Genomic DNA, 13,954 nt, shown 5'->3' with positions numbered 1-13,954 from the left:
ATGAAACCTTGAACCATAAGACATGAAAGCATTTCAAATGAACTCTGAAAAAGTTGAAAGTTGGGATGGTATCATAATTTCACCCACATAGCATGTGCATGTACAAAACGGACAATGGTAGCATGTTCGTCTGTTACAAATAATAGTTGCGGGAGAAAGTCTTCACTTTTTCTTCGCTTGTGTCATTTGCTTATTGCGCCATAACCATGGATAATCTTCATTGTTTATCAGGATGCTTGGGTCAGCCTTGACATTGAAGGGAGGAATTTCATGAAACTTTTCATAATCTTCAGACATGTCTGTGTTGCCGTCCAATCCCAGGATGTCCCTTTTTCCTGAAAGAACTATGTGGCGCTTTGGCTCATCGTATGATGTATTCGCTTCCTTATCTTTTCTTTTTTTCGGTTTGGTAGACATGTCCTTCACATAGATAACCTGTGCCACATCATTGGCTAGGACGAACGATTCGTCAGTGTACCCAAGATTTTTCAGATCCACTGTTGTCATTCCGTACTGTGGGTCTACCTGTACCCCGTCGCCTAATAGATTGACCCATTTGCACTTAAACAAAGGAACCTTAAAATCAGGTCCGTAGTCAAGTTCCCATATGTCCACTATGTAACCATAATATTTGTCCTTTCCGCTCTCGGTTGCTGCATCAAAGCGGACACCGCTGTTTTGGTTGGTGCTCTTTTGATCTTGGGCGATCGTGTAAAATGTATTCCCATTTATCTCGTATCCTTTGTAAGTCAATACAGTCAAAGATGGTCCCCTGGACAACAAGTACAACTCATCACAAACAGTGTTGTCACCTCTGAGACGTGTTTCCAACCAACTGCTGAAAGTCCTGATGTGTTCACATGTAATCCAGTCGTCGCATTGCTTCGAGTGTTTGGAGCGCAGACTGTTCTTGTGTTCATCGACATACGGGGTCACCAAGGTAGAGTTCTGTAGAACTGTGTAGTGTGCTTGAGACCAAGAATATCCGTCCCTGCATATTATTGAGTCTCTTCCAAGAGTGCCTTTTCCAGTCAGTCTCCCCTCATACCGCGATTTAGGGAGACCTATCTTGTTAAGGCCAGGAATGAAGTCAACACAAAATCCGATAACATCCTCTGTTTCATGGCCCATGGAGATGCTTCCTTCTGGCCTAGCGCGGTTACGGACATATTTCTTTAGGACTCCCATGAACCTCTCAAAGGGGAACATATTGTGTAGAAATACGGGCCCCAGGATGACAATCTCGTCGACTAGATAAACTAGGACGTGCGTCATGATATTGAAGAAGGATGGTGGGAACACCAGCTCGAAACTGACAAGACATTGCGCCACATCACCACTTAGCCTTGGTACGATTTCTGGATCGATCACCTTCTGAGAGATTGCATTGAGGAATGCACATAGCTTCACAATGGCTAATCGGACATTTTCCGGTAGAAGCCCCCTCAATGCAACCGGAAGCAGTTGCGTCATAATCACGTGGCAGTCTTGAGACTTTAGGTTCTGAAACTTTTTCTCTGGCATATTTATTATTCCCTTTATATTCGACGAGAAGCCAGTCGTGACCTTCATACTGAGCAGGCATTCAAAGAAGATTTCTTTCTCTTCTTTCGTAAGAGCGTAGCTGGTAGGACCTTTATACTGCTTCGGAGGCATGCCGTCTTTTTCGTGCAAATGTTGCAGGTCCTCCCGTGCCTCAGGTGTATCTTTTGTCTTCCCATACACGCCCAAGAAGCCTAGCAGGTTCACGCAAAGGTTCTTCGTCACGTGCATCACGTCGATTGAGGAGCGGACCTCTAGGTCTTTCCAGTAGGGTAGGTCCCAAAATATAGATTTCTTCTTCCACATGGGTGCGTGTCCCTCAGCGTCATTCGGAACAGCTAGTCCACCGGGACCCTTTCCAAAGATTACGTAGTGTAAATCATTGACCATAGCAAGCACGTGATCACCGGTGCGCATGGCGGGCTTCTTCCGGTGATCTGCCTCGCCTTTGAAATGCTTTCCTTTCTTTCAACATTGATGGTTGGTCGGAAGAAATCAACGATGGCCCAGGTACACATTCTTCCTGCATTTGTCCAGGTATATACTTTCAGTGTCATCTAAACAGTGCGTGCATGCGTGGTATCCTTTGTTTGTCTGTCCTGAAAGGTTACTGAGAGCGGGCCAATCGTTGATGGTCACGAACAGCAATGCCTTAAGGTTAAATTCCTCCTTTCTGTGCTCATCCCACGTACGTACACCGTTTCCATTTCACAGCTGTAAAAGTTCTTCAAATAATGGCCTTAGGTACACATCAATTTTGTTGCCGGGTTGCTTAGGGCCTTGGATGAGAACTAGCATCATAATGAACTTCCGCTTCATGCACATCCAAGGAGGAAGGTTATACATACATAGAGTCACGGGCCAGGTGCTGTGATTGCTGCTCTGCTCCCCGAAAGGATTAATGCCATCCGCGCTTAAAACAAACCATACATTCCTTGGGTCCTTTGCAAACTCATCCCAGTACTTTCTCTCGATTTTTCTCCACTGCGACCCGTCAGCGGGTGCTCTCAACTTCCCATCTTTCTTTCGGTTCTCACTGTGCCATCGCATCAACTTGGCATGCTCTTCGTTTCTGAACAGACGTTTCAACCATGGTATTATAGGAGCATACCACATCACCTTTGCAGGAACCCTCTTCGTGAGGGGCTCGCCGTCAACATCACCAGGGTCATCTCGTCTGATCTTATACCGCAACGCACCGCATACCGGGCATGCGTTCAGATCCTTGTATGCACCGCGGTAGAGGATGCAGTCATTAGGGCATGCATGTATCTTCTCCACCTCCAATCCTAGAGGGCATACGACCTTTTTTGCTGCGTATGTACTGTCGGGCAATTCGTTATCCTTTGGAAGATTCTTCTTCAATATTTTCAGTAGCTTCTCAAATCCTTTGTCAGCCACAGCATTCTCTGCCTTCCACTGCAGCAATTCCAGTACGGTACCGAGCTTTGTGTTGCCATCTTCGCAATTGGGGTATAACCCTTTTTTGTGATCCTCTAACATGCGATCGAACTTTAGCTTCTCCTTTTGACTAATGCATTATGTCCTTGCATCGACAATGACCCGGCGGAGATCATCATCATCGGGCACATCGTCTGGTTCCTCTTGATCTTCAGCAGCTTCACCCGTGGCAGCATCATTGGGCACATCGTCTGGTTCCTCTTGATCTTCACCAGCTCCCCCCGTTGCAGCATCACCGTATTCAGGGGGCACATAGTTGTCATCGTACTCTTTTTCTTCGCCGTCTTCCATCATAACCCCTATTTCTCCGTGCCTCGTCCAAACATTATAGTGCGGCATAAAACCCTTGTAAAGCAGGTGGGAGTGAAGGATTTTCCGGTTAGAGTAAGACCTCGTATTCCCACATTCAGTGCATGGACAACACATAAAACCATTCTGCTTGTTTGCCTCAGCCGCATCGAGAAACTCATGCACGCCCTTAATGTACTCGCGGGTGTGTCTGTCACCGTACATCCATTGCCGGTTCATCTGCGTGCATTATATATAATTAAGTGTCCAAATTAATAGAAGTTCATCATCACATTAAAACCAAAGTGCATACATAGTTCTCATCTAATAACATATAGCTCTCCAGAGCATCTAATTAATTAAACCATACATTGAAACTATGTAAAACATTTCAATGCGAAAACAAATGCGATCATAATCGCAACCAAGGTAACAATTGATCCAACGGCATAATGATACCAAGCCTCGGTATGAATGGCATATTTTCTAATCTTTCTAATCTTCAAGCGCATTGCATCCATCTTGATCTTGTGATCATCGACGACATCCACAACATGCAACTCCAATATCATCTTCTCCTCCTCAATTTTTTTTATTTTTTTCCTTCAACAAATTGTTTTCTTCTTCAACTAAATTTAACCTCTCGACAATAGGGTCGGTTGGCATTTCCGATTCACATACATCCTAGATAAATAAAATCTATGTCACGTTGGTCGGCATAATTTTCATAAACAATAAATGAACCAATAGTTATAAAGATAATATACATACCAAATCCGAATCAAAGACAGGACGAGGGCCGACGGGGGCGGATACCAAAACCATCGCACTATATAAGATGCAATAATAAATGTAAGAAAATGATACAAGTATCTATCTAAACATACAATTAAGAATATTTTTCCTTTCAGAAAGAAGATAAGAACAAGAGGCTCACCACGGTGGTGTCGGTGATGAGATCGGCGCGGGTGATCGACGGCGGTGAAGACGGGGACGGGGCGTGACGGACCGCTAAATCTAGACAAATCTCGAGGAAAATGGAGCTTGGAGGTCGAGCTTCGAGAGGAGAAAGCTTAAGTAGTGTGGCTCGGGCATTCCATCGAACACCTCATGTGCATAGGAGGTGAGCTAGAGCACCACAAAGCCCTCTCCCCCTCGGCCAGAAAAAACAGAGCACTGTGCTTTGCTCTTGCGCGAGGGGGTATATATAGGCACCACATTGGTCTCAGTTGATGACTTGAACCGGGACTAAAGGGAAGCCTTTGGTCCCGGTTCAAGGCACCAACCGGGACCAATGGTGGTGGGCCAGGAGCGAGGCCCATTGGTCCCGGTTCGTCGCACCAACCGGGACCAAAAGGTCCAGACGAACCGGGACCAATGGCCCACGTGGCCCGGCCGGCCCCCTGGGCTCACGAACCGGGACCAATGCCCACATTGGTCCCAGTTCTAGACTGAACCGGGACTAATGGGCTGAGCTGGCCTGGACCATAGCCCTGTTTTCTACTAGTGCTCCCAGCTCCACGCGTTCTCCTTGGAGCCGTGGTTAGTGTGTGGCGACTTCAACGAGGCGATGTGGTAGCACAAGCATATGTCTAGAACCCAGCGTTCGGAGAACCAGATGGTGATGTTCCGAGATTGTTTGTTGGCATGCGAGTTGTGGGATCTCGAATTTTCGGGGTTTCCCTTCACATACGATAATGGGCAACCAGGCGAGAGGAACGTTCGAGTCCACCTTGATAGAGCATGTGCGGATGAAAACTGGAGGGAGCTCTTCCCTGCCGCGCAAGTTCTTCATCTTGCTTCATCGTGTTCGGACCACAACCCGATCTTGGTTCAGCTTACTCTCGTGGATCCGAAGAGGAATAGGGCCTCATCCAGATATGAGATTATGTGAGAACATCACCCGGCGCTGTCAGATGTGGTGGCAAGAAGATGGGAGAAGAGTAAACCTGCCGGCAACCTTGCGGCTGTGCGGGACGCCCTGCATGAAATGATGAATGGCCTTCGAGCTTGGAGCAAAGAGAATTTTGGCCATGTTGTTACGGAACTTGAGAAGCTAAGGGCTGAGCTGGCTGATTTACAGCTAAGAGATGTTGACAGAACTTTGATCCGTCAGAAGATGTTTCAGCTTGATGAACTACTCTATAGGGAAGAGATGATGTGGCTACAGAGATCGCGCATTACGTGGCAGAAAGACGGTGAACGGAACACATTATATTTGCATAGCGGGCATTGTGGCATGCGCGAAGGAATTATATCCAGAGATTACGACGCATTGATGGATCGTGGTGCTCTTCTCCGATGGACATGGAACGCATGGCCACTTCCTACTTTAAGGAAGTATACACCAAAGATCCAACTCTAACACCGGACACCGTGCTTGATGGTATTGTGCCGAAGGTAACTGAACAAATGAACGACATGTTGAGCGCTCCGTTTTCTGAGGAGGAAGTGTCCAATGCTCTGTTTCAAATTGGTCCGATGAAAGCTCCTGGCACGGATGGTTTCCCGGCAAGGTTCTACCAACGGAACTTGTTAGCTCTAAAATCTGAAATTACTGCAGCAGTGTTGGAACTTTTTGTCTCTAGTGCTACGCCAGAAGGTGTGAATGATACGACGATTGTCCTCATCCCGAAAGTTCCTTACCCCAAGGAGCTTAAGGATTTCAGGCCAATTAGCTTATGCAATGTTATCTACAAACTTGTGTCTAAATGTTTGGTTAATCGTCTTCGTCCCTTGCTTTCGGAGTTGATATCTGAGAACCAAAGTGCCTTTATTCCAGGCCGGCTCATCTCGGATAATTCTATCATTGCTTTCGAGTGCATCCATCACATACAATCTCTGAAGCGCAATAGTAATGCAACTTGCGTGTACAAACTGGACCTCTCGAAGGCGTATGATCGGGTCGACTGGGATTTTTTTGGAGAAGGCCCTTAGCAAATGGGGGTTTTCCAATCAGTGGATTGCATGGATTATGACGTGTGTTAGATCAGCCCGATATTCAGTTAAATTTAATGGGAAGATATTGGAGGTGTTTTCACCATCTAGAGGCCTTCGGCAAGGTGACCCACTGTCTTTGTTATTATTTCTCTTTGTTGATGATGCTTTATCTGCTCTCCTGTCTAAGTCAGTTAATGAGGGAAGCTTGAACGGGATGAGCATATGCCGTGGAGCACCGGAGATATCTCACCTCTTGTTCGCGGATGACACCATGCTGTTTTTCGAAGCTTCTAGCCAGCAAGCGGATATTGTTAAAGGCTTGTTGAACACTTATTCCTCAGCGACGGGTCAACTCATAAACCCCGAGAAGTGATCCATCCTTTTTTCTGAAAATTGCAAAGAGTCAGTAGCGGAGGAGATCAAGAATTTATTGGAGGTAACGCAGCAGGTGTTCGAACCAAAATACCTTGGCCTCCCGGTTCCTGAAGGAAGAGTTCACAAGGGGAAATTTGAGACCTTGCAAGATAGGCTGAGAAAAAGACTAATCGACTGGAGTGAACAAAACGTGTCGGTTGGAAATAAAGAGATTCTCATTAAGGCTGTGGCGCAAGCGATACCCACCTACATTATGAGTGTGTTCCGACTACCTGCTTCAGTATGTGATGATCTAACCAGGATGATGAGGCAATATTAGTGGGGGATGGAAAATGGCAAGAGGAAAATGGCATGGAAGCTGGGAGAGGATGATGCTACCAAAGGCTATGGAGGGCATGGGATTCCGTGACAAGAGGGCCTTTAATCAGGCTTCGTTAGCCAAGCAAGCCTGGCGTCTTCTGGATTGCCCGGATAGCTTATGCGCGCGATTATTGAAGGCTAAATACTATCCGAGGGGAAACTTGTTTGATACTGTTTTTTCATCAAACTCCTCGGCGGTGTGGAAAGGTATTGTTCACGGACTTGAGCTTGTGAAGAAAGGCATTATTTGGCGAGTTGGCAATGGCACACTGATAAAGACTTGGAGAGATGCCTAGATTCCCTGAGGACACAATCTCGGACTGGTCACTCCTAAGAGGAATTGTCGCTTCAATTGGGTAGCTAATTTTTTGAATGAGCATGGTGCATGGAATGTTGAACGGCTCAGGGAGCATTTTTGGGACCTGGATGTACGGGAGATTTTGAAGATTCACACGTCTCCGAGGAATGGACAGGACTTCGTCGCTTGGTTTCCAGAGCGGAATGGGAAGTTTACTGTCCGGAGCGTGTCTCACCTTGCCACAGACGTCCAGTACTCAATGCAGCTCAGCTTGTCTAGTAGCAATCCTTCAGGTCGAAGGCCCACATGGTAGCGGATCTGGAGCTCACAAGTACCTCTGAAGATGGGAATAATGGCGTGGAAAGCTGTATCGGGTGCTCTCGCTACAAATGAGTGCAAGAAATACCGACATATCTCAACTAGAGATGGATGTCCGGTGTGCGGCTGAGAGAAGGAGACTAGCTTTCATGCTCTTGTGTCCTGCGAGCATGCGAGGAGGATATGGAATCAAATGAGAGCGGTATGGAGACTCCCTAGTCACGATGTTCTTCAAGATACAGGAAAGGATTGGCTTTTAAACATTCTTGCTAATTGTGATGATGACATGCGGGATTGCACGATTATGCTGATGGAGGATCTGGTCATTGCGCTCGGACCTAACACATGGAAAGGAGGTTCCCCCCGTGATGGCAACGGCCGACTATCTTCAAAGCTATATGAACTCTCTGAACCTGTGTAGCAGATTTTCCACGAAAGAAATCCTCAAAGGGAAGATGCCAATGGTGCGAGTAGCAACCGTCGAGGCTCCTATTCCTCGCATCCCTCTTCAATGGCCGTGGCTGCCGGTGGACCGAGCTACTCTTTCGGTGGATGGGGCTTTCATGCAAGAGGACGGGACTGCGGCGGCGGGTATGATACTACGGCGTCATGATGGAAGTGTGATCTTTGCGGCGTACAGGTGCATTTTCAACTGTAACGATGCGTTGGAAGCAGAACTCCATGCAATAATGCAGGGTATGGCCTTACCTTGCAGCATTGCTCCCTGCCAATTGTCATTCAGTCAGACTCATGGCACTAGCTGCAATGACCGGGGAAAGCTTATCTAGGTCTGCTTATGGGCACTTGGTAGCGGAGATTCGGCATCACATGGAGGCTCGAGAGTTTGTTCCATCTAAAATCAGGCATGAGCAAAATAGGGTAGCACATCGATTGGCATTGTATAGTCGTACAGAGTTTACTACTGCTGTATGACTGGGGAGCAGCCCACCTTGTATTGAGGAGTTGGTGCCTCTTGATTGTAACCCTATGCATCTACTATCTACTACCACTATAAAAGGAAGAGAGAGGCAGATCCAAACAATCTAACCCATTCATTTACGAGAGCTAATGGCTCTTAATCCTTCCGTGTTTAATGCTACAAGCCACGCATTAAGCCAATAACTGATCCATCGATAACTAAGCCAGGCGTTCGAAAAAGAAGAAGAAAAAAAACTGCCAACGCACGCCCCTCCTGCAGCCCCCGTCCTCCCGCGACCCGCGCGGTTCGCCGCCACCCCGCCGTACTAATGGGCTGACCCGGCCTGGACCAACGCCCCCGCCGCCGCGAGCGTGAGAAGATGAGTAGCCCACACTTCTCTGGAAGTGCAGCCAGCCAGCAGCCAAGCCAATCTTCTAGGCGCTTCATCTCCAGCTTCACACAGTAGGCACTATCGTCGCCGTGCTTCAGTGAGTATCCATGGAGCTTCTCCATGGTGATGGTGTGGAAGCCGCTGATTCCGTGTTCGTTGGGCTCAGTTCGGGCACCATTGACATGTAAGTAAACCGTCCTCCGGGACAGTTTGTTTTCCTACCCTTCACGTGTTCCAGGAATTGCCTCACAGGGAGGCGGTTATTTCTATTGCAGGTATGAGATGGGGAAACGTAGAAGGGAAGGTGATTTCTGCGGGAGGAGCAAGAGGCGATCCGGCTAACAAGTCGTATATTTGGGGTAGTGTGTAGGATCTTCACAGTTTCAAATACTGCTATTCCTGGAACCTCTATCTCTTGCGTGAATGTCCTCTTGGTTTCAATGTCAGTGCCTACATCAATGTTCTACCATGATGTTATCAGGTATTGCCCATTGGCTGGTTATGAACTACTATATCTGTTAGTAAATAGATGACATATTAGATAGCTGGCAGTCTAAGTTTCGGTCATGACATGCAAAAGAGCATCCAGATTGTTTCCTTTAGAAAAGAGGTCATTCAAATTTGTTAGGTAAAACTGTATCATCATTTTTTTCATGAAAATAATAGTTTTCTAATACCAGAATTTTTTGTCGTAATATTACTAACTCTGGATCCTCTCTGTGCATTTTATTGGTCTCTGGTTAGATTCTGGGAGGCAAAATTTTGGTCTTTGTTACATAGATAATTTACTATAGTGAATGTGTAGATTAGATGGTGCTCACACAAGAACAAGTAGAAATACTTCCAATGCTCATTTGATCTAATTTTTTTGCCTTATAATTAACCTGTTTCCTTTTTCTGATATTTTTTGTTCTTTAGTTTAAGCTCCTACCATGGTCAGTCATAACTCATAAAGCATCAATATTTAGCTACAACATCTGTTGATGTTTGCAGCCAAACCAAGATTAAATTATGAACAACTGATATTTATACCGAAGGGATGGTCAAAGATTGTATTCTTGATCTGAGGAACCGATGAGGGCGGATGTCCAAAAACTCTAGATTGGATCCAGAGTTTTTTTACTGGAGTTTTAATCCGATTGATGGATAAACTAAGTGGATACGTGTATATATATGCATTCTTTTAGATGGTAATTTTGATAGTTGTTTTTCCAAACTAAGCTTGTATTTTTTAGAAACGATAAAGTTCTTCATAAATCCATTGAAACATTCTCCAGCAAAGCTCGTGAGGAGCATATGAGTTCCCTTTTAACACAGAGGCTCGAACTTGTATTCTGAATACATTTCCATCTATTCATTTTTCCCATGTAAACACAAAGTTGTGCACCATGCTGCATCATTCAACTATTCTTTATTACCTCATCCAGAAATGTTTCTTTCTGGTTTCCTTGATTTAACATAACATAACAAGATACTTTTTATAACTTTATTCGCGCATGTATATGCTAAGATTGTGGTGACCACATGTCTCCTACGTACTAATTAAAGTTTGATGGATTAATTGTATGAATGCGATGCTTATCTGGTCATTTTTTTTACAGTTGGTGGTCAGATCGGATTCGAGGATCATCCTCTCTCATGTGTTACGTATTAGTGATGCCTACATGACGGTGGAAAATGTACGAATATGCAGCATTGACAGTAACAAGGAAAAAATGATGTTTCTTTTTGTTCGTTTGGCTATGAGATATATTAAAATTGGACATATCCAGGTCCGACTTGTTTTTCATAGAGGACACAGCTGCCTACTTGCACATATTTGGCTTTTAACCATATCTTTTGTTTGTTGCCTTCCTTGTTATTATTTTGATAAAGTTCAATTTCTTCCTTTCCTATGCTGTAGATACTTCCTCTCTTGCAACTGAAAGTACTGCTTTTGATTACAGTGAGGCAGCTTGGTGGATCATCGGCCTCGAAATTGGGGACGGAGGAGGGAGGAGGCTTCATATAAGCATGACTTCAAAAGCTCATGGTATGTATGCCGGCATGCACTGGAGTTGTTGGATAAGTTCTTTTTGTCAAAACACATTTCATTTTGTTTTTTGAATGCTGGCCTAGTGTACACTGATCAGTTGTGGTATTGTTTCCCTATGCAGGAGATTAAACCGAAGAAAGACAACGCTCAGCGCAACATGCTCGTGTCGATGATATGGGTGCAGAGGAAGATTGTGAGGATGATCAGTGAGAGCAGGGACGTGCTTACCAGCCAGCGCAAGAGCATCTGGTGGAGCCGGTAGACCCCCAGGGAGGAGTAGGCGGGCGTACATTGTCCATTTCTTCTGTAAAAAAATGCCACTCTACACAATATAATTTTTTAGAACAACACATACTCGACTAATCATCCTTCATAAATCAACAGGCTTGTACGAGATGTTAAAATGTGTTCCTATCTGTCTACCATTATTCTTCTGTTTTAGAAGTGTTAATTTCATTGATTTCTTACTTATATGTATATACTGATTGCAGATTTGCTAGAATTTCACTTTGCAAAACCCATGATCCAATCCAAGTTTTGTCCTTACAAATAGATAAATGCATGAAGGGATTGAGATAGCTGCTGCAGATGCTTACTTGTTGTCAACATTAGAGGTGATTTGGTAAGTGGCTATTTTGAAAAATATTTTCTCAGTCTAAAATGTACACTATATTCACACAGTAGCCTTGCTTCTGCACCCCATCTCTCTATATAGCATCTATCTGCATTAGCATCTTTGAGCAAACAACCTAGGTTGAGCAGCTCACGGGAGTTGGCCGTCAGCACCGCTCTCTGATCTAATTTTTGTCCCAAAATCTCGCGCAATTTCTTCCCTATAAAATAACATGGAGCATCAAAATTTGGATTTTCAAAAGGTTCTTACAAACTGAATTTTATCGATACCACTTTCATGATAATTTGTCAATTTGTATTTGCTTCCAGACACCCTGACATATTAAAATTTTGAATAGGAGACTCTTTCAGTATGATAATAAGCATATGTATTCTTTGTTGAATATATTTTTGATATGCTTCTATTGTTAGAGGATTTTTAATTTAATTGGTCGTATTCTAATTGTTTTATTCACAGGTTGTATTTGCTAAGATCTTGCCGTCGTGAGATCAATGACTCAATGTATGCACCTTTGCATATGGGTGAACTTGAACAGAGAAAACCTTCACTATGGAATTTGTGGCTTGGTGACTGTTAGGAGTGAGCATTTGATGACTGGGTAAAGTAGTAAAAGCCACATGTGGTTGGTTGACCTTGCTGGAAGTGAGCACTTGGCTAAAACTGAAGTAGGAGAGACGTCGAAGGAGGCAAAGTTCATCGAACAATCTGTATTCTCTGCACTGATTGATGCTATTGCTTCCCTTGCCTCCAAAAATGCCCACATTCCATATTGCTCTGTTGTCTTATTCTGTATCCACATACTTCACCATATGCCTTGCTCAGTTACTTAAAAGAAGCATCCCCTCAGCTCAGTCTTACTCCTATTTCTCTCTCTCTCTCTCTCTCTCTCTCTCTCAAATGTAGGAATTCCAAGCTAACTCATCTGTTTCAAAGCTCACTGATTTATAAGGGTCGAGAAGTGCACTGATTTATAGCTAAATGGTTATATCTCCTTCTATTGAACTTAGCTTATGCACTAATATCTCCAAACACAAAAACGAAGAGATAAGAGTGTTCAACATGAATTATGGGTGGAGATTGCAATCGCAAGACATATCTGTTTGTGCAAATAAGTCCAAGCCGTATAGATTTGTCTATTTCGACAATAGAACTTATAATACAAAGATCTCTATGAATACGTTCATGGATATAGATGAAAAAATGAGTAGGGGGTTTATAATACAAAAATCTTTGTGAATGCATTCATGGATCAAGGGTAGTAGAAGCACATTGATACTAAGAACACAATAAATAGCTAATAATTGGTTTATTGGTATAAGCTACAATGTTACATAATACATTGATCTTTAATCTATTTGCAACTTCTTCATTTGCAGATGAGATTTGGTTTTCTTCTACCCGAACAAACGCTATTAAGTGGAAACCTATGTAAATAGGAGTATTAAACAAACACGCAACATACACACGCCACTACATCCTACTGAGACTGACCGTCAGTAGAACCTGCATGCGTGTGGACTAGGACACGATCGTGCATGTTTGTGTGGCAACCAAGAGAGCCAGTTATGGCCGGGCAGTGCGGGCGGTGCTAATCCAATTGGCAGAACACCACACGATCTCTGGATCTGAACCGGTAAAAGGCACAGGGGGTCGCCTTCGTGCATGTATACATCGTGGTGCGCACCAACGAACCGTGGAAAAAGTGCAGGCAGGAGTGGCTAGTAGCCGCACGTACGTGTGTTCATCCAGCTAATTTACACGCAGGAACAAACGTGCGTGCGTGTGGTAATCGTTTGCCAAAATGGGTTAGCCTTAGACCTAGGTAGTGCATCAAGCAGGCTAGCCCACGCACGCGAGTGAATAGCATAAAATTATCACCTTTCGCGTTATGATTTTAAAAAACTATCAAAAATTTGTTTGTGACTGATAACTATCATTTTTTATGTTGGCTGTGTCAAAAAACCCAAAACACCCGTTGCTAAGAAATTAAACCTGTTTATAACATGTTGGGCCCGTACCTAAACAAACCGTCGGTTTAACCGTTTGTTTGACTGTTAGCTGACATGTGGGGCCCACATATCAGTGTCTCTTCCTCATATAAAAGCAATTGGATCCTTGTAAATGTTTCAAAAACACAATCATCTTTTGAAAAAAGCAATCGGGTCCCTCCAGCAAGCTAGCTTGCCCACAGCTGCATCCGATCGATCGACAACAAGATCGCAACCAATGCATATCACGGTCCCGGAACCGTATCGAATCGAACCCATGCACATGCCCGCAATCTGCTCCACAAACCTAGCAATCAAATCTTGCTTCACGCGTTCGGCGCCGTCCTTTGCGTTCGCGCCGGATCACTATTTTTGCGTGGTCATTGACGTGCAGACGTCCAGTCG

This window comes from Triticum urartu, chromosome 3, assembly GCF_003073215.2.
Source record: "Triticum urartu cultivar G1812 chromosome 3, Tu2.1, whole genome shotgun sequence".
Taxonomy (NCBI): Eukaryota; Viridiplantae; Streptophyta; class Magnoliopsida; order Poales; family Poaceae; genus Triticum; species Triticum urartu.
This window is presented reverse-complemented; position numbering follows the sequence as displayed.